General features: G+C 44.0%; 1 protein-coding gene across 3 annotated transcripts in view; it reads left to right on the forward strand.

Annotated features, from left to right (window-relative positions):
* The first annotated feature begins 2,778 nt into the window (after positions 1-2,778).
* Positions 2,779-19,575, forward strand: part of iftap (intraflagellar transport associated protein) — a 40,891-nt gene continuing 24,094 nt past the window's right edge. The window contains exons 1-2 of one of the 3 annotated variants that reach the window (XM_080189851.1): positions 3,165-3,274; positions 6,196-6,342. The gene's annotated coding sequence lies outside the window, so the exon portion shown is untranslated. Of the gene's footprint in view, positions 2,833-3,164; positions 3,275-6,195; positions 6,343-15,580; positions 15,601-19,575 lie in introns of those variants that run through there. The other 2 variants (XM_080189852.1, XM_080189854.1) reach the window with 2 other exon arrangements.

The raw sequence follows: 19,575 nt of genomic DNA on the forward strand, positions 1-19,575 counted from the left end.
GAAGGTTACTTTAATGACTGGAATGATGTGGAGATGCCAGTGTTGGACTGGAGTAAGCCACAGCAAGAAAACTCACAACACCAGGTTAAAGTGCAACAGGTTTATTTGGCAGCACTAGCTTTTGGAGCGCTGCCCCATCAGGTGAGTGAGGACTGGTGTTCACAAACAGGGCGTATAAAGACACAAACTTAATTTACAAGATAATTGTTGGAATGCGAGTCTTTACAGGTAATCAAGTCTTAAAGGTAGAGACAATGTGAGTGGAGAGAGGGTTAAGCACAGGTTAAAGAGATGTGTATTGTCTCCAGACAGGACAGTTTGTGAGATTTTGCAAGCCCAGGGAAGTCGTGGGGGTTACAGATAGTGTGACATGAACCCAAGATCCTGGGTGAGGGCGTCCTCATGTGTGCAGAACTTGGTTATCACCTTCTGCTCAACAATTCTGCGTTGTTGTGTGTCGTGAAGGCTGCCTTGGAAAACTCTTACCCAAAGATCAGAGGCTGAAGGCCCGTGACCGCTGTAGTGTTCCTCGACTGGAAGGGAACACTCTTGCCTGGTGATTGTCGAGTGATGTTCATTCATCCGTTGTCATAGCGTCTGCATGGTCTCCCCAATGTACCATGCCTCGGGACATCCTTTCTTGCAACGTATCAGGTAGCCAATGTTGGCCGAGTTGCAAGAGTATTTACCATGTACCTGGTGGATGGTATTCTCATGTGAGATGATGGTATCCATGTCGATGATCAGGCATGTCTTGCAGAGGTTGCTGTGGCAGGGTTGTGTGGTGTTGTGGTCACTGTTCTCCTGAAGGCTGGGTAGTTTGCTGCGGACAATGGTCTGTTTGAGGTTGTGTGGTTGTTTGACAGCAAGAAGTGGGGGTGTGGGGATGGCCCTGGTGAGGTGTTCGTCTTCATCAATGACATGTTGAAGGCTCTGGTTGTCTGTACCTTTAAGACTTGATTACGTGTAAAGACTCGCATTCCAACCATTATCTTGTAAATTAAGTTTGTATCTGTATATACCCTGCTTGTGAACACCAGTCCTCACTCACCTGATGAAGGACAAGCACTCCAAAAGCTGCCAAATAAACCTGCTGGACTTTAACCTGGTGTTGTGATTTATTAGTGATTGGAAGCCAGTGTCCAGTGGTGTACCTCAAAGATCTGTGTTGGGCCCCCTACTTTTCATCATTTATATCAATGACATTGATGATTGGGTTTCCTCCGGGTGTTCCGGTTTCCTCCCACAGTCCAAAAATGTGCGGCTTAGGTTGATTGGTCATGCTAAAATTTCCCCTTAGTGTCCTGAGATGTGTGGGTTAGAGGGATTAATGGTAAATGTGTAGCAATATGGGGGTAGGGCCTGGGTGGGATTGTAGTCGGTGCAGGCTCGATGGGCCGAAGGGCCTCTTTCTGCACTAAAGGATTCTATGACTATGTGGGGAGTAAGATTAATAAGTTTGCGGATAACACAAAGATTGGCCAGGTGGTGAACTTGAAGGAGTGTCTTGGGCTATGAGAAGATAAAGACTAAATGGTCAAATAGACTAAGTGGCAGATGAAATTTAATCCTGAAAAGTGTGAGGTGATTCACTTTGGAAGGAGTAATTTGACAAGAAAGTACTCAATGAATGGTAGGACACTAGGAAGTTCTGTGTAACAAAGGGACCATGGCGTGTTTATCCACAGATCTCTGAAAGTGGAAGGCCATGTTAGTAGGGTGGTGAAAAGGGCAAATGGGACATTTGCCTTTATCCATCGAGGCATAGATTCCAAAAGCAGGGAAGTCATGATGGAGTTGTATAGAACGTTGGTGAGGCTACTGCAGGAGGTTTTATACTCATGTAAAACAAATATAATAGGGAGGTTGAAGGTGCACTGACATTCAGATAAATAAAGTGGCCATGGTGATTTGCAACTTAAGGACTATCTCTTGCCTGAACTGGCTGGTCAGTTTGAGTCATATGGAATGACATTGCGTTTACAGCAGAGACAACGGCCATTTGGTCTTTGTCAGAATTTATGTGCCACATGAATCTCATCCCACGTTACTTCAATGGCCCCTCTCAGCATATGGGGGCTTCACCCCCTGCTCCCCCTGTATTTATCTCATTTCCTTTTAATAAATTTGTTAGTCGTCTCGGTGACTTCTTCTGGTAGAAGTTCTGTATGGCTTGAGCAAGGAGATTTCTCTGGAATGAGACAGTGCTGAGAAAAGCCATTCAGCCCGTCGTGCCTGTGCTTGCTCTTAGCCCTACTGCCCTTTCCCCACAGGAGAGCTTCTCCCTTCAATAGTTATCTCAATCCCTGTGGAAAGTGTCCATTCGCTCTTCCAGGAAATCCAGCATTCCTAACATTCAAAATCAGCTCCCGATGGATCCTCTTATCACCACTTTGCCAGTCAGCTGGTACCTGGCCTTTGTGATTTGCCTGTGTTGTGCTGTGAGGATTTGGGGCAATAAATAAGATTTAATATTAATGTAAAATGTGTAAGAATTAGGGGAAGTTTACGTAATAGGAGTGACTAAATGAATGTTCCCCAATGCCTAGCTGCTATTGAAAGCTGTCCTGTCCTGCAGGGTATTGTTTATTTGGGGTAACAATATGTTGGAGATATTTCTGGGACACATTGTCAAACAACAGGAGATACGGGGCCTCAATCTGTCCCCCGGACCCGGAACGGAGATTCGGCGATGGATCTTCCCGGGGGACCATTTCCGGTGGGACCATGTCGTTCAGCCTTGTGGGAATTGTAGTTTTCGACCCCGCCCACCCAGCCTACAGCTTCCGGCGTGTCCCGCGCCCCACGGCGTTGCTAGGCGACAGGGAGACGGTAAGAAAGCCGCAAACTGCTGCAAAATGTCCAAATGTGTGTTTATTAGAGAAGTCTGTCATCAACAAATAACCGGGAACTGGGTCTGGGTCAGGATCAGGAGCTGAATCTGGATCTGGGTTTGGATCTGGATCAGGTTCTGGATCTGGATCAGGTTCTGGGTTTGGATCAGGTTCTGGGTTTGGATCTGGATCAGGTTCTGGATCTGGATCAGGTTCTGGGTTTGGATCAGGTTCTGGGTTTGGATCTGGATCAGGTTCTGGATCTGGATCAGGTTCTGGGTTTGGATCTGGATCAGGTTCTGGGTTTGGATCAGGTTCTGGGTTTGGATCTGGATCAGGTTCTGGATCTGGATCAGGAGCAGCGCAAAGTCTTGGATGCTCTCCCCCATTCCGCACCTTCATCCCAATCACTTTCCCACATCCACAGAGTGACATCAGGTGTGAGTAAAACCAAAACCTTATTATTACAAAGTGACCAATTTCTGTTCCTTTCTGGGCCAGCAGTAATTGTCCATCCCTAATCCTGCTGTGAACCATTGCAGTCCCTGTGGTGTAGGTACACCCACTATGCCGTTAGGGAGGGAATTCCAGCATTTTGACCCAGTGACAGTGAAGGCACGACTGATATATTTCCAAATCAGGATGGTGAGTGACTTGGAGGGGAACCCCCAGATGGTGGTGTTCCCATGTATCTGCTGCTCTTGTCCTTTTAGATGGCAATCGTGTGTACTATCCACTGCAGCAACTCATCAACCTTCCAAACTCATAACAAAGTATTGTTCTTTGATAGTGGCCATGAGTTTGGAAGGTGCTGCCCAAGGAACTTGGTGAGTTGCTGCCATGCATCTTGTAGATGGTGCACACGGTTGCCACTGTGCATTAGTTGTGCAGGGATTGAATGTTTGTAGAAGGGTAGCAATCAAGCAGGCTGATTTGTCCAGGATGGTGTTGAGCTTCTTGAGTGTTGTTGGAACTACACTCATCCAGACAAGTGGAAAGTATTCCATTACATTCCTGATTTGGGCCTTGTAGATGGTGGATAGGTTTTGGGAAGTCAGGAGGTGAGTTACTTACCACAGTATTCCTAGCCTCTGACCAGCTCTGATAGCCACATCTGTTTATGGCTAGTCCACTTCAGTTTTGGGTCAGTGTTAATCTTCAGCATGTTGACGGTGGGGGATTCAGTGATGGTAATTTGATTCTCTCTTGTTGGAGATGGTTCCTAGCACTTGTGGCGTGAATGTTATTGTCACTTGTCAGTTCAAAGCTGGATATTGTTCAGGTTTTGTTGATACTGAGGATATGTTTGTTTCCTCTTGTGGGAGAAGATGAGAAGTAGGGGGCATAGTTAAAAAATTAGGGATCTCTATTTTAAGATGGAAATGAGGAGAAACTTTTTCTCCCAAAGAGGGTGATTGCTGTTTGGAAGCAGCGGAGCCTGGGTCTCTAGATTTATTTAAGGCAGAGTTGGACAGATTTCTGTTTGGTAAGGGAATCAAGAGTGATGGGCGCCACACAGGAGTGTGGGATTGAGATCAGCCATGATCTTATTGAACGGTGGAGCAGGCTACAGTGGCTGAGTGACCGATTGCTGTTCCCATGTTCCTACATTCAGCTGAACAGTTGAACTGTGGCACTTCTGACAGTGCAGTGCTCCCTCGGTACATCACTGAATTGTCAGTCCTGTCCTTGTACAAACAAACATCCTGTTTGGAAGACATTCTGTAGTAGTATACAGTACATGAAGGGCATCTGCTGTTTATCTCTGCTCTCTGTCCATTATCTGAGCACTCTAGTGTAAATGAAGGGCCTCTGCTGTTTCCTCATTACATATTGAAGAAACTCACCATCAGGGTGCAGTGTGTTTGTCAGTTTTGAGTTATGCTGTTTTCTATTTTCTATACTGTATCCAGCCTACAGTATGGATATAATTTTTACATTTACAACATCTTGCAATAACAGTTTAGCTGCGGACACTTCACTTTCTCCTTTGAATTCTAACATTCCTCCTCTTGTCTTTAGGCTTGGTGCGTGTGAAAAATAACTTTCAGTGAGGGGGAAACAATGACCTCGTGGTATCATTGCTAGACTTTTAATTCAGAAACTCAGCTAATATTCTGGGGACCTGGGTTTGAATCCCACCACGGAATTTGAATTCAGTAAAAAAAATCTGGAATTAAGAATCTCCATGAAACCCATCCAGTTCACTAATGTCCTTTAGGGAAGGAAACCTGCCATCCTTACCCAGTCTGGCCTACATGTTACTCCAGAGCCACAGCAATATGGTTGACTCTCAACTGTCTCCTGAACCAAAAGCAACTAGAGATGGGCAATAAAAGCTGGCCGTGAATAATAAAAAACAAGTTTTCTTCTGAAATACGGTTCATTTCAAGTTGGCCTCAGTGGTATTTGTTGCAATGAAAGATGGTGTTAACCACTAAACCACCTGCAAGGCTGAGAATCCACTTGGCATTGCTTGTTTGTATTAGAACCAGTTTTTTTTGAAGAGTTCGGTTTGCCTTCACAAACCGATACAGCAGCATTTGTTTTTATAGAAATCTGACAACATCACACCATTATCATTTCTAGAACTGTAACTAGTATTTTTAATATGAACTTCAGATTGAAATTCTTCAGTCTCTGAGTAAATAATTAACCTGGATGCAATCAGCATATTAAATAACGGGAATTCGCCACCAACTAGCGAGCAACAGAAAGTGGACCACTTGCTAATTCTTCTTGTTCGGAAGGTGTTTGTGTAAATGGAAAATCTTCATTAGTTATGGAATGGATAACGAGAGGATCATGCCTGCTTTTTAAAGTAATTAGTCTTATCCCAGAAATACAATCTGTTAAATATCTCCCTAAATCTACTTGCACCGTTTAGAACAATAGTTAAAAAATTCAAAATGCAGATTACTTTAACCGAGCAGATGTAATTTTAGATGAGTGTAAAAACAAATGATGAGGAAATCTACAGGAATTTTGAATGATTTATTGATTTAAGTTTAAAGTTTATTTATTAGTGTCACAAGTAGGCTTACATTAACACCGCAATGAAGTTGCTGTGAAAATCCCCCAGTTGCCTATTCCAGCGCCTGTTCAGGTACTCTGAAGGAGAATTTAGCATGGCCCAATGCACCCTAACCAGCACGTCTTTCAGACTGTGGGAAGAAACTGGAGCACCCGGAGGAAACCCACGTGGACACGGGAAGAATGTGCAGACTCCACATAGTCACCCAAGCTGGGAATCGAACATTGGTCAGTGGTGTTGTGAGACGGCAGTGCTAACCACTGTGCTGCCCATATTGGGTGAATTGAGTAGTTTGGCGTTTATTTTAATCTGTCATTTCTTTATTAGGTGTTGGCTGTGGCTCAGTTATAAACTCTCAGCTGGAATGTTACCCCGTTCACACCAGCAGGATTTTCCCATCCTACTGGGGTGAACATCTGGCTGGGCACCGGATTCACTGACCTCACTGCAGCAGGAGCGTGGCATGAATGGCCGGTAAGATCACACTCAACATCTTTGAGGCAGCAATTTGTGGGTTCAGTCCCACTGCAGAGACTTGTGCACATTACCCTGTCTGATATTGAAGTGCAGTATTGGAGAATAGCTGCACTGTTGGTGGTACTACCTTTCGGGTGATATTTTAATCTCTGAACTGAATGTAAACAATCAGTGCTTTACTTGAGGAGGTTATTCTAGTGTCCTGATCAACTTTTATTCCAGAACCCAATGTTCCAAGTGGCTGCAGGAAGGCACTTGGCCTGCTCACCGAGTTTAAATATTTGGACTTGTTGGATCCAGCTGACTGAACTAGCAGTTTTACTTTACAGAGTGTAGCTTTTATTCAGATCAGTTTAGATTTTAGCTGTTCACTATTATTAAACCCTTCAGCAGTTTGAAGTGGGAACAGCAAACAGTTGATCTTCACGTTTTTCTTCATCAGTACATGCAGTGGAGTAGAGAGTCTTCTATTCCTTGTTGTTTACTGGTTTAGAATTAAAAACACTGTCCCATTGAATCTGCACCAGCTCTCCGAAAAAGCATGTTACCCAGGCCAATCCCACCCCTCGCCCTATCCTCATAATCCCTTGCTTTTACCATGGATAATCCCCCCCCTAACCTGCACATCTTTGGACACTAAGGGGCAATTTAGCATGACTAATAAGCCTAACCAGCATGTCTTTCATTCAGTGGAAGGAAACGGGAGCACCTAGAGGAGACCCACACAGACATGGGGAGAATGTGCAAACTCCACACAGATAATGACCCAAGGCTGGAATCAAACCCAGGTCCCTGAAACTGTGAGGCAGCAGTGCTAACCACAGCGTTAACAACACAGCAGTTCAAACCCTCTGCCATGGGGATTGTAGTAGGTGAGGGGCGGAACATGCAAAGGTGTGTTCACCACGGGTGGGATTTTCAGTGTTTGGGCCGGGCACGACTGGAAAATCCCAACCCAAAATGTTTGTTCTTAAACTGTGACTTAAACAGATTGCAGGATAACTAAATAATATTACAGTATTTCAAAAAACAGGACTGTATAGACCAACATTTATCAGAAGTAGGAACATCATCAAATTTAAATTAAAATGGTTGAAGAGAGCTGTTTCTCAAACTGGAGGCCTGTGACCGGCGGTATGCCTCAGGGATCAGTGCTGGGTCCACTGTTATTTGTCATTTATATTAATGATTTGGATGAGAATATATGAGGCATGGTTAGTAAGTTTGCAGATGACACCAAGATTAGTGGCATAGTGGACAGTGAAGAAAGTTATCTCCAATTGCAACAGGATCTTGATCAATTGGGCCAGTGGGCTGACGAATGTTAGATGGCGTTTAATTCAGACAAATGTGAGGTGATGCATTTTGGTAGATTGAACCAGGGCAGGACTTACTCAGTTAATGGTAGGGCTCTGGGGAGAGTTACAGAATGAAGAGATCTAGGGGTACAGGTTCATAGCTCCTTGAAAGTGGAGTCACAGGTGGACAGAGTGATGAAGAAGGCATTCAGCATGCTTGGTTTCATTGGTCAGAACACTGAACACAGGGGTTGGGACGTCTTGTTGAAGTTGTAAGGCCACACTTGAAATACTGTGTGTAATTCTGGTCACCCTATTATAGAAAGGATATTATTATACTAGAAAGGGTGCAGAAAAGACTTACTAGGTTGCTACCGGGACTTGATTGTTTGAGTTATAGGGAGAGGCTGGATAGACTGGGACTTTTTTCTCTGGAGTGTAGGAGGCTGAGAGGTGATCTTATAGAGGTCTATAAAATAATGAGGGGCACAGATCAGCTAGACAGTTAATATCTTTCCACAAAGGTAGAGGAGTCTAAAACTAGAGGGTATAGGTTTAAGGTGAGAGGGGAGAGATACAAAAGTGTCCAGAGGGGCAATTTTTTCACACAGACGGTGGTGAGTGTCTGGAACAAGCTAAAGCATTCAGACACTTACATGGGTGAGATGAGTATAGAGGGATATGGGCCAAATGCTGGCAAATGGGATTGACTTAGGGGTTTAAAAAAAGGGCAGCATGGACAAGTTGGGCCGAAGGGCCTGTTTTCATGCTGTAAACCTCTATGACTCGAGGGGAGATCTCATTGAGACGTATAAGATGATGAATGGGATGGATAGGATAGAGGTGGAAAGACTCTTCCCGCTCAAAAAAGACAGTAGGACTAGGGGGCACAGCCTCAAGATAAAGGGGGGGCAGTTCAGAACGGAGTTGAGGAGGAACTTCTTCACTCAAAGGGTGGTGAATCTCTGGAATTCTCTGCCCGTTGAAGTGGTGGAGGCTGCCTCGCTAAATATTTTTAAGAAGCGGGTTGATGGGTTTTTGATAAGAGAGGGGATTAAGGGTTATGGGGAGAGGGCGGGAAAGTGGAACTGAGCCACGACAGATCAGCCATGATCTTATTGAATGGCGGGGCAGGCTCGAAGGGCCAGATGGCCTACTCCTGCTCCTATTTCTTATGTTCTTATGTTCTTATGACTCTATGGCTGTAAACCTTCTCACAATTTGGGCTAAAGAAATGGATAATTGTCACTGCCTGTATTTATGTTAAATCTATTTCAGTGACCTTTTATCTCTATCTCTGTGCTAAGTGTATTTCAAGTTACTTAACTTTCTTCCAATACAATGACAGTTGTGAAATATAGTTTTTGATTGCTGTCTTTTCTGGTTCCCGGTTTCCTTTGGGTAAGACTTGAGGAGATTAGCTATTTGCCTATTATGTCGCTGATCCATTTTACTGACTGCATCACTATTCTTTGAATGCAGAAATTAAGTTTGATTGGTATCAGTTAAATATTTATATATTAGTACAGTATGAGATCTTCACTATTAGAGAGAGAGGAAATAGACCTATACAAGGACATGATCCTTCTCCCACTCAATTTTCTGAGTCACAAATGGTAATTACTTTAGTGTCTGAACTCTTTTTTCCAATTTGTTCCTTCTTAATATATAACATAACCATAACATTAATGGATAGAGTTTTGTAATAAATTGTATTTAGTATATTCCTGCAGTAAATTATTTATACAGAGACTGGCTCCGATTATAATAATTTCTGACCAACACTCAGCAACTTCCATACACATCCATAAGAACATAAGAACATAAGAAATAGGAGCAGGAGTAGGCCATCTAGCCCTTCGAGCCTGCCCCGCCATTCAATAAGATCATGGCTGATCTGTCGTGGCTCAGTTCCACATTCCCGCCAAAGACTTTGATTAATCAGTCACTGACAAGAGCCTTTCAAAACTGTCACGCTATTTTAAATATGTAATAAATCTATCGACACACATGATTGCAAAGGGCTGGAGCAGCCACTGTGGCAGGACGGTATCCTTACCTCCAATCAATGTTTTTACCTGTCCAGCACAAAGCGTTTTAGGAGACTGAACTTGCTTGTAGAGTGAGAAGTTGCAGAACACTTGGTAAATACTCTACATAAGCCAACGTTGCAGAATTTTGAGAGTTTACAGCTGGGTGCAGATGGTACCAGGCACGATTCTGATGCGAGTGGCTGTCTGATTGCTGGCGTACAGCAGATGCAACAATGATGTGGTAAATGTATAAGATAAGCAGTACATCAATGCGTACACACCTATCTCCAAGGTTTAATCTTAAATCCTTTAACACTCACACCTTCCCAAAACTTGGTAAAATCCTTCAAAGTAAGTTTCCTTAATTATCTTACTATTAATATCATTTTAAGTTAAAGCCAGGATTTAAGCGTTAAGGAGAGACCTTCTGCTGGTTCTTGCCAACGATATCAGCATAATCTGGATGGACTCCATACATCCAATTGAGAGATTCCCACTGTTTCTGCTTTGCAGGGAGAGCTCTTCAAGTTGCTGTTATGTTTTTTAAGCTATTACAGGTGCAGGCACACTTTAAGTTTATCGTGTCAACAAGTATTTATTAAGGAACTGACTTGTGTACGTCAAAAAACTAGCAAATAGTTCATATAGTATTTTAGAGTCAAGTTTAGTGATTTGAAATCAAGCTACATACAGATGGAAGAACATAAGAACATAAGAACATAAGAAATAGGAGCAGGAGTAGGCCATTGAGCCCCTCAAGCCTGCCCCACCATTCAATAAGATCATGGCTGATCTGAAGTGGCTCAGTTCCACATTCCCACTTTCTCCCCATAACCCTAAATCCCCTTGCCTATCAAAAACCTATCCACCCGCGTCTTAAATATATTTAGCGAGGTAGCCTCAACCACTTCAACGAGCAGAGAATTCCAGAGATTCACCACTCTTTGAGTGAAGAAGTTCCTCCTCAACTCCGTTCTAAACTGCCCCCCCCCCGCCTTATCTTGAGGCTGTGCCCTCTAGTCCTGCTATCCTTTCTGAGCGGGAAGAGTCTCTCCACCTCTATCCTATCCATCCCCTTCATCATCTTATACGTCTCAATGAAATCTCCCCTCATCCTTCTAAACTCTAATGAGTACAAGCCCAGTCTATTCAGCCTCTCCTCATAGCTCAACCCCCTCAACTCCGGTATCAGCCTAGTGTAAGGTTGCATTCCCTTATTATCAATGCTTATTTTTAGTGATTAGCCCATTTTCAGCAAGATTAATAAAACTGCAAAACATCTTTGCTCTGCCTGTAAACATGTGCCTGACCTTCCTGTCACTGCCATTGTAACTCAGCACCTTGCTTTCCTGCCCATATGTCTGTCCTCAGGATAATGTAATGCTCCAGTGAAGCCCAATGCAAACTGGAGGAACAGCAGCTCATCTTCTGATTAGGCACTTTACAGCCTTCCGGTCTCAACATTGAGCTCAACTTTAGACTGTAATCTTTTTCCTTCATTTTGACTGTTTTCTTAAGTATCCCAAACATTTTTAGTCCCAGTACACTCCCCTCCCCCACCCCACCTTTGTCACTTGTTCTTAAGTTTTGCTTTACACTGAGCACTGATTTTTACTTTTCCATTATTGCTCCTTCTGTGGCCAACCTGTGTTTGCAGGTGCAGCAGGTAATGGAGAAGACAAATGGAATGTGGGCCTTTATCGCGAGAGGGATGGAGTATAAAAGCAGGGAGGTCATGCTGCAACTGTACAAGGTACTGGTGAGACCGCACCTAGAGCACTGTGTACAGCTTTGGTCCCCTGATTTAAGAAAAGATATATTAGCTTTGGAGGGAGTGCAGAGAAGGTTCACCAGGTTGATTCCAGAGATGTGGGGGTTAGCTTAGGAGGATAGATTGAGTAGACTGGGCCTGTACTCGTTGGAGTTTAGAAGGTTGAGGGGAGATCTTATAGAGACATATAAGATAATGAAGGGACTAGATAGGGTAGAAGCAGAGAGATTACTTCCACTTAGAATAGAAACAAGAACTAGGGGGCACAGCCTCAAAATAAGGGGGAGTCAATTTAGAGCAGAGTGGAGGAGGAACTTCTTCTCCCACAGGGTAGTGAATCTTTGGAATTCTCTGCCCATTGAAGCAGCGCAGGCTTCCTCGTTAAATGTGTTTAAGTCACAGATAGATAGATTTTTAACCAATAAGGGAATTAAGGGTTATGGGGAGCAGGCGGGTAAGTGGAACTGGACCCACTATCAGATCAGCCATGATTTTATTGAATGGCGGGGCAGGCTCGAAGGGCTAGACGGCCTACTCCTGCTCCTATTTCTTATATTCTTATGTTAACAGGTCCTAGCATTGGACTTGAACCTGGAGCTTCTGGTCCAGTGGGAGGGGAGCTATCACTATGCCACATGGCCTCACGTTTATTCAGTAACCAGACATTAAAAAGCATTCAGATGACAGCTCAACATGGTGATTAGATACAGAAGGTACTCAGGATTAGTTGTTAATAGCACCTTTAGATTATAAAGAGATTTTTGTGTTGCAGTGGACACTGTCCTTGTCGAAGAGCCAGAAGCTCTGGATTCAAGTCCCACTCCAGAATTTGATGGCCCAGGAAGGTGCATTCATAAGACAGTTAAACAGGTTAACCATCAATCCTTACTAAACATGCCAATGGCAAAACTGTGCTCCGGTTTCTTCCCACAGTCCAAAGATGTGCAAGTTAGGTGGATTGGCCAAGCTCAGTTGCCCCTTAGTGTCAAAGGGATTAGTAGGGAAAATATGAGAGGTTACGGAAAGGGGCCTGGGTGGATTGTGGTCGGTGCAGACTTAATGGGCTGAATGGCCTCCTTTTGCACTGTAGGGATTCTATATTTTATGAATACAGATGCTTGGCTGGCTTCTAGGGGACAAGGGAGAACTTAGCTAATGACTCCCTGTAGGAAGCTACAAATGGAGGCAGAGCAGTCATATCATCATCAGGAGCACACTGAACAGGGCATTTTAAAAATGCACTTCAGGTGCCTCGATCACTCAGCTGTAGTTCTGCATTATGCATCAGTGAGCGTATGCAGAGTAGTGTTGGAGAGCTGCATGCTGAACGTTGCAGAGTGGAGGAGCATAGAGATCGATGATGACAAGGTTTTGGGCAGAGCCCCAATCTCTGGGGAGAAGGAGGAAGTCCCTATTTAATCTGATAATTCCGAACTGGATGTAGATGAGGAGGCCGCCAATGGCAGGGCAGGTAGGATAGTTTGGGAAGAGGCCAGGTAGTCAGAATGGCCAGGTAGTCAGTAGGGCAGCTCTGTATTTTACAGACATACATCAAATCATGTACAAGTGTAAGTAAATATATTTATCAAGTGCTCAAACATGATATATACAATGTGAAAGATGCAACCACAGTGAATCCATTTGTGCTCTAGACAAGACAGCACCCTTTGCTCTCACACGTGTTCAGTATTCTTATTTATGGAACCTGGGAATTGTCATTCCTGAGGCCCAATGAAGAGAACAAGTGTGGTGAAAACCTCCTGGCAGGTCTCCAGTCCCTCCTGCTTTGCATCTTCCCAGGATTTTCCAAGTGTTCCAAGTAATGGTCCATACTATTGGTACACTTTGGCGATACACTCTAGCAGTGCATGTTAGCCGCGCCCATTTGTGGCACACATTATCGGTACACACCTGGAGTAGGTGCCAGCCCAGTGATCCAAAGATATGTGGGTTAGGTGGATTGGCCGTGCTAAATTGTCCCTCAGAACAGGCGCCAGACTGTGGCGACTAAGGGATTTTCACAGTAACTTCATTGCAGTGTTAATGTAAGCCTATTTGTGACTAATAAATAAACGTTTTGAACTTTAACCATTTTAACTTGGTGAGATGGAGCATTCTTGGCCTCAGGTTCTTCTGCCAATGATTATTGGTCACAACTGAGGAAACCTGGCACAAGGACGTGCTTCAGGAGTCCTCTGGACTGGAAGGTTTATGAGGTCCATGCTGCAGGTGGGTAAGAACTTCCCCTCAGCCTTCTCCAGTGAAGATCTCTCAGGCCCACAACTTCGCTCGTGTTGAGACACAGTTTTACCATGTGCTGAATATGGGCTGAGTGCCTCTCGAGTAGAACAATCACATCTTTCTTTGTAATCCAGATAAATTGAGCAATGAAGAATCATCAGTTGAACCTGCGATGCAGAATGTGTGATGCAGAAGATTATGGAACATGGAAAGCTTTTCTACAGGAAGCGGTTATGATTTGAGCAGTCACTTTGGGGAAGAGTTGATAAATAATTGAAATAGGAAGATGTAAAGCTGTGGAGAGAGAGTGAGGGCAGCAGATTGGATCAGCTGTTGCTGGAGCAAATAATCTCATCCTAATTACTTACAAGAGGGCACAGGTTCAAGGTGAGAGGGGGAAATGTGTGGGGCAGTTTCTCACACAGAGAGTGGTGGGTGCTGGACTGCTCTGCCAGAGGAGGTGGTGGAAGCAGGCACATTAGCAACATTTAGGAGGCATCTGAATGGGTACATGAATAGGGAGGGAATAGAGGGATACGGACCGAGTAAGGGCAGGAGGCTTTTTTTAAAATATAATTTGGGCATCATGATTAGCACGGGCTTGGAGGGCCAAAGAGTGTGTTTCTGTGCTGTGCTTTTCTTTGTTCTTACCCGTTTACCCTTCCTTAAGATGCCTTACAGTAATTCAGGAAAGGTGTTGATTAAATTGTTAAAGCAGTGTCTCTCTAATTCGTATATAGGAATGGACATGCCTTAGTTATGGCCCAAAACAATATTGAGATGATTTGATGGGTGTAATCCAGCCCTTGGGTCTATATGAGGAATGTTCAGAGTTCCGTGTTGCTGCAATGCAGGTGTTTGACTTCTCAACATTTTTGTGAGCTTGTCTCAAGTTGAATTTGATGTTTTCAAAATGTATAATATTTAGTGAACTGATCACTGGAATATAGTTCTCTGTATTCTGTAATGTTATGCTTCATAGGATTTCTACAGTGCAGAACGAGGCCATTCAGCCCTACGAGTCTACACTGACTCTCTAATAGATCATTTTACTCAGGTACTATTCCTGTATTTACCCAGCTAATCCCCATAGTCTATACATCCTGGAATACCACGGGGCAATTTAACATGGCCAATCTACCGAACCTGCACATCTTTGGACAGTGGAGGAAAATGGAAACCCACGCAGACACAAGGAGAATGTGCAAACTCCACACATTCACCCAAGCCGGGAATGGAACCTGGGTCCCTGGCGCTGTGAGGCTGCAGTGCTAACCACTGTACCACCCCTAATCGTTGACATTCTTTAGAATGTACCTTGGCAAATGTTACATATTTTGTGGTTGTTCCTGAGTGAAGGGAGCTTCTCAGAAAGTGAGCTGACAGATGCCAGAGTTTAAACCACAGAATGAAAAGTTATCTGTCTTGTTTGATTCATTATAACTGAACTCTTCACCAAGATTTAGAGATTTAGATCAATAAGCTTACACCTTGGCGGCTTAATTTTTTGGATGTCGTTCTCATTACAGAACAGAAAATAAAATCCTGGATTGTTAGTGTTCAGGTGGAAGTTGTAAGGTGAAGTCAGCTCATTATAATGAATATCTGATCCTCTCAATACTATTGGGACAGGATAAGGGACAGATTATCTCTGACAGAAGTTGATGGTCATTTTAAAGCAACTGAGGGTGAAGATGGAACTAGATGAGGTTGAACAATGCCCCATTGTAACAAACGTTTTGTGGTCTTGCAGGGAAGGCTGGCTTCTTTTTGCAGGTGAGAACCATCCTGCAATAAACAGCAGTGTCAAAGCAGCAGGGATGAAGGTGATAGAGCAGGTGGATGTTATTTCCCAAAGGCCAAAGCCTAGGAGCAGGGAGGAAGATTTGCTGTGCTTTACAGTGTTTCTCAGGTAAATATACGAATGTATGTTGCTTCCAGCAAGACCAATGACCTTAAATCAGTTGTTAGACGAGCTTTTAGGTCACTCGGGATTGTTAGCCATTGGCTGTCCCACTGATTGGTTGATTGAAGCAAACAGCTTGTTGCCTGAGTACAGACCGTACTCATCCAGCCCTCCCTTGCAAAACCCACTGTTAGGTGTGATTCTGTGATTGGGCAGCACTATCGCTCAATTCATTCTGTGCTGTGTACTGTTGACCACATGACCTTCTCGAAGCACTAAGTACTCTGTCAGAACAAGGAGTCTCAACTTTCATGTTGAGGAGGTAACTGATGACTCCAGTGATTGGATGGCACATGTCTACTGTGTATCCTCTTCCAGAGATATATCTCTGTTATATTTGAGGATGTGACACCCCTCCAGCACTATCAAAGAGAAAAGGAATAAGATGAACATGATATACCAATCACATGAGTTTGGGGAAGGTCTTCTACCTGTCCTACCTCACTGCCTCTTTGCCACCCACCCCAGAATCTCCAGGATTCTCTCTTTGATAAAACTCAAGGATCACAGCTTCCATTTACATTTCAGCCTCCAGTTACCTGTGAACACAGCTGACTTTGTATATGTCCATGTACAAGAACCTGACCCTGTGTTTATGGGTGGCAGTTAAAGATGGAGATGGTGGGACGTGGAGTTGGTTGTAAGGCCTTGATGAACAAAAGTGTATTAACGCTTTCTTAACTTTGTGTCCATGAGCTATGACTGCAGATTTAGGAACTAAAAGGATACACATGCTGGCTGAGGGCCTGTCTGCTGGTTCAGGCAGATCTAAGCATCATCCCATGGCAGTTCTTGAAGAAGGGCAGTGAGCTGTCCCATTGTGTAGCATTCTTTCCTTAACCCACCACCAAAACAGAACAATGAGACACGCAACTCGACCGCTGTTTGTGGAATCTATAAATTGTCGGCTGTGGCACATTTTGGGACATTGTGAGAATGTTACAAACTGCAAATACTTCATTCTTTCAGGAGGAAAGTTATTCTGCTATTTGTATGAAAATAAACAGTGCGAGTATGAGTATTTGCACAACACGATGGTGCTATAAGAAAATTATCTGATCACTTACTTGGTAACAGCTGTGTTCTCCGGGTTATCTTTGGCCACTCCAGCGTCTCCGTTGTCACCTCAACAAATAAGTAAGTGATATAATTGATGAAAATAGATTTTTCAGGTAAGTTTTAAAAGTTCTGCAGCAGTTTGTATGTTTCCTAACTCAGTTGTCAGTGATAGAAGTCAAAACAATCGATAGCAAGAATGTTTCCTGTTACAAAACCACGGAGTTTTGCATAGACCATTCAGAAAGCCTGGTGTAAACATTTTGTGCAGGTTCATTTGAGATTCCCCAGAGACTGGATTTGCAGAAGTTCGAGTTTTGCTCAATTACAGATTTTGTTATTTTTTGAAATGTTAGACAGCGTGTTTCATGATGCAGCACCCTGCTCTCATTGTTAAAGAGCATTTTACATTTCAGAAACACCTCACTCAGAATTTTTTATGTTCCATTTTACGTTGAGGGTTTCTCAGTTAAAATGCGAGAAATTTTCTTTTTAAGCAGTTCAATTTTATCACCTATAATGATAAATGATAATTATATCAGTAGAAAGACATGCAATTCCCAATAAAAATCTTACTGGAATCAGTTTCAACAAGACCTTGAGTTTCCACTAAGCTGCATTTGTACAGCATGTGAATTTTTAAAAAGTCACATATGTGTCCTTGCTTACTAATAAGTGTGAGGTGATTCATTTTGGTAGGACAAACTTGAATGTGGATTACAGGGTCAATGGCAGGTTCTGAGGAATGTAGAGGAACAGGGAGAGCTTGGAGTTCATATTCACAGATTTCAGAAGGCTTATAATGTGTTAGCGTTTATTAACAGGGGGTTTTGGGTTTAAGAGCTGTGGGGTTATGCTGCAACTATACCTAACGTTGGTGAGACCGCATTTGGAATATTGTGTTCAGTCTGGTCACCTCATTATAAGAAGGATGTGGAAGCATTGGAGAGAGTGCAGAGGAGATTTACCAGGATGCTGCCTGGTTTGGAGGGTAGATCTTATGAGGAAAGGTTGAGGGAGCTGGGGCTTAAGAACATAAGAACATAAGAAATAGGAGCAGGAGTAGGCCATCTAGCCTTTCGAGCCTGCCCCGCCATTCAATAAGATCATGGCTGATCTGTCGTGTCGCAGTTCCACTTTCCCGCCCTCTCCCCATAACCCTTAATCCCCTTGCCTATCAAAAACCTATCAACCCGCGTCTTAAATATATTTAGCGAGGCAGCCTCCACCACTTCAACGGGCAGAGAATTCCAGAGATTCACCACCCTTTGAGTGAAGAAGTTCCTCCTCAACTCCGTTCTAAACCGCCCCCCCTTTATCTTGAGGCTGTGCCCTCTAGTCCTACTGTCCTTTCTGAGCGGGAAGAGTCTCTCCACCTCTATCCTATCCATCCCATTCATCATCTTATATGTCTCAATGAGATCTCCCCTCATTCTTCTAAACTCTAACGAGTACAAGCCTAGTTTATTCAGCCTCTCCTCATAGCTCAACCCCCTCAACTCCAGTGTCAGCCTAGTGAACCTCCTCTGCACTCCCTCCAAGGCCAAAATATCCTTGCGTAAGTGCGGCGACCAAAACTGCACACAGTACTCCAGCTGCGGCCTCACCAGTGCCCTGTACAGTTGCAGCAAGACCTCCCTACTTTTATATTCAATCCCCCTCGCTGTGAAGGCCAGCATCCCATTTGCCTTCCTGACCACCTGCTGCACCTGCAGGCTGGGTTTTTGCGACTCATGCACAAGGACCCTGAGGTCCCTCTGCACCGTCGCATGCTGCAGTTTTTCGCCATGTAAGTAATAGTCCTTCCTACCATTATTCCTACCAAAGTGGACAACTTCACACTTGCTTTTCTCTTTAGAGTGGAGGAGGATGAAAGGCGAGTTAATAGAGGTTTATAAGATGATGAGGGGGATAGACAGAGTGGACGTGCAGAGACTATTTCCTCGAGTAGCTGTTGCTAGGGGGCATCACTATAAGGTTCATGGTGGGAGATATAGGAGGGATGTCCGAGGTAGATTCTTCACTCAGAGTGTGGTTGGGGTGTGGAATGCACTGCCTGCTGTGATAGTGGAGTCGGACACTTTAGGAACTTTCAAGCGGTTATTGGATGGGCACATGGAGCACACCAGAATGATAGGGAGTGGGATAGCTTGATCTTGGGTTTGAACATAGCTCGGCACAACATTGAGGGCCGAAGGGCCTGTACTGTGCTGTAATGTTCTATGTTCTATGTTCTTATCACTAGACTTTAGACTAAAGAAAATGATGAAGAAATTTGAAGGCACCATGCCTGTAATTCAGACACCGAGTGGGTGCCTCAGCATCTTGGTCAACTAGGAGTGGTACTGGTGCTGATCACATTGGATTAGACAGCCCTGTCCAGGGTACCTGCCAGAACTATTTAAGATAATGAAGAACATATTCAAATTAGGGTCCTCTACCTACAATTGCTTTTTCAAAAAGTGCTTTTCATGGTTGAATAGTTGGTATGTAAGATGTTGGAGGTGTGAGCAGAGAATTAGAGAACAGGATTCTTAGCTTGGCAACCCTTTATTGATCTCTGTTTCCAGCATTGTTGTCATTGATCTGGAAGATACGTTCCTGGCATTGGCCTCATCAGCATCCTCGTGGCACTGGTGGCAAAGGTGTAGTCTGGAGGACTTCCTGCCCCAAGCAGAGACAATGATCTCCCTTCTTCTCTCTAGTGTCTGCATCAGGGTCTCTAATGAGGTAGCTGACAGCCTGGTGTACTCTCCCTAGACCCCTTGCTGTGGGAATTAGCCCTTTGAAAATAATTCTTCCAGTCTGCAGCCAAGGTGCCCTGATCCTTTAACAGGTGCTGGCTCTCTTTAACTGGTGTTGGAA

The sequence above is a fragment of the Carcharhinus amblyrhynchos genome, chromosome 6, assembly GCF_965287045.1.
Source record: "Carcharhinus amblyrhynchos chromosome 6, sCarAmb.v2.hapA, whole genome shotgun sequence".
In the NCBI taxonomy this organism is placed as follows: Eukaryota; Metazoa; Chordata; class Chondrichthyes; order Carcharhiniformes; family Carcharhinidae; genus Carcharhinus; species Carcharhinus amblyrhynchos.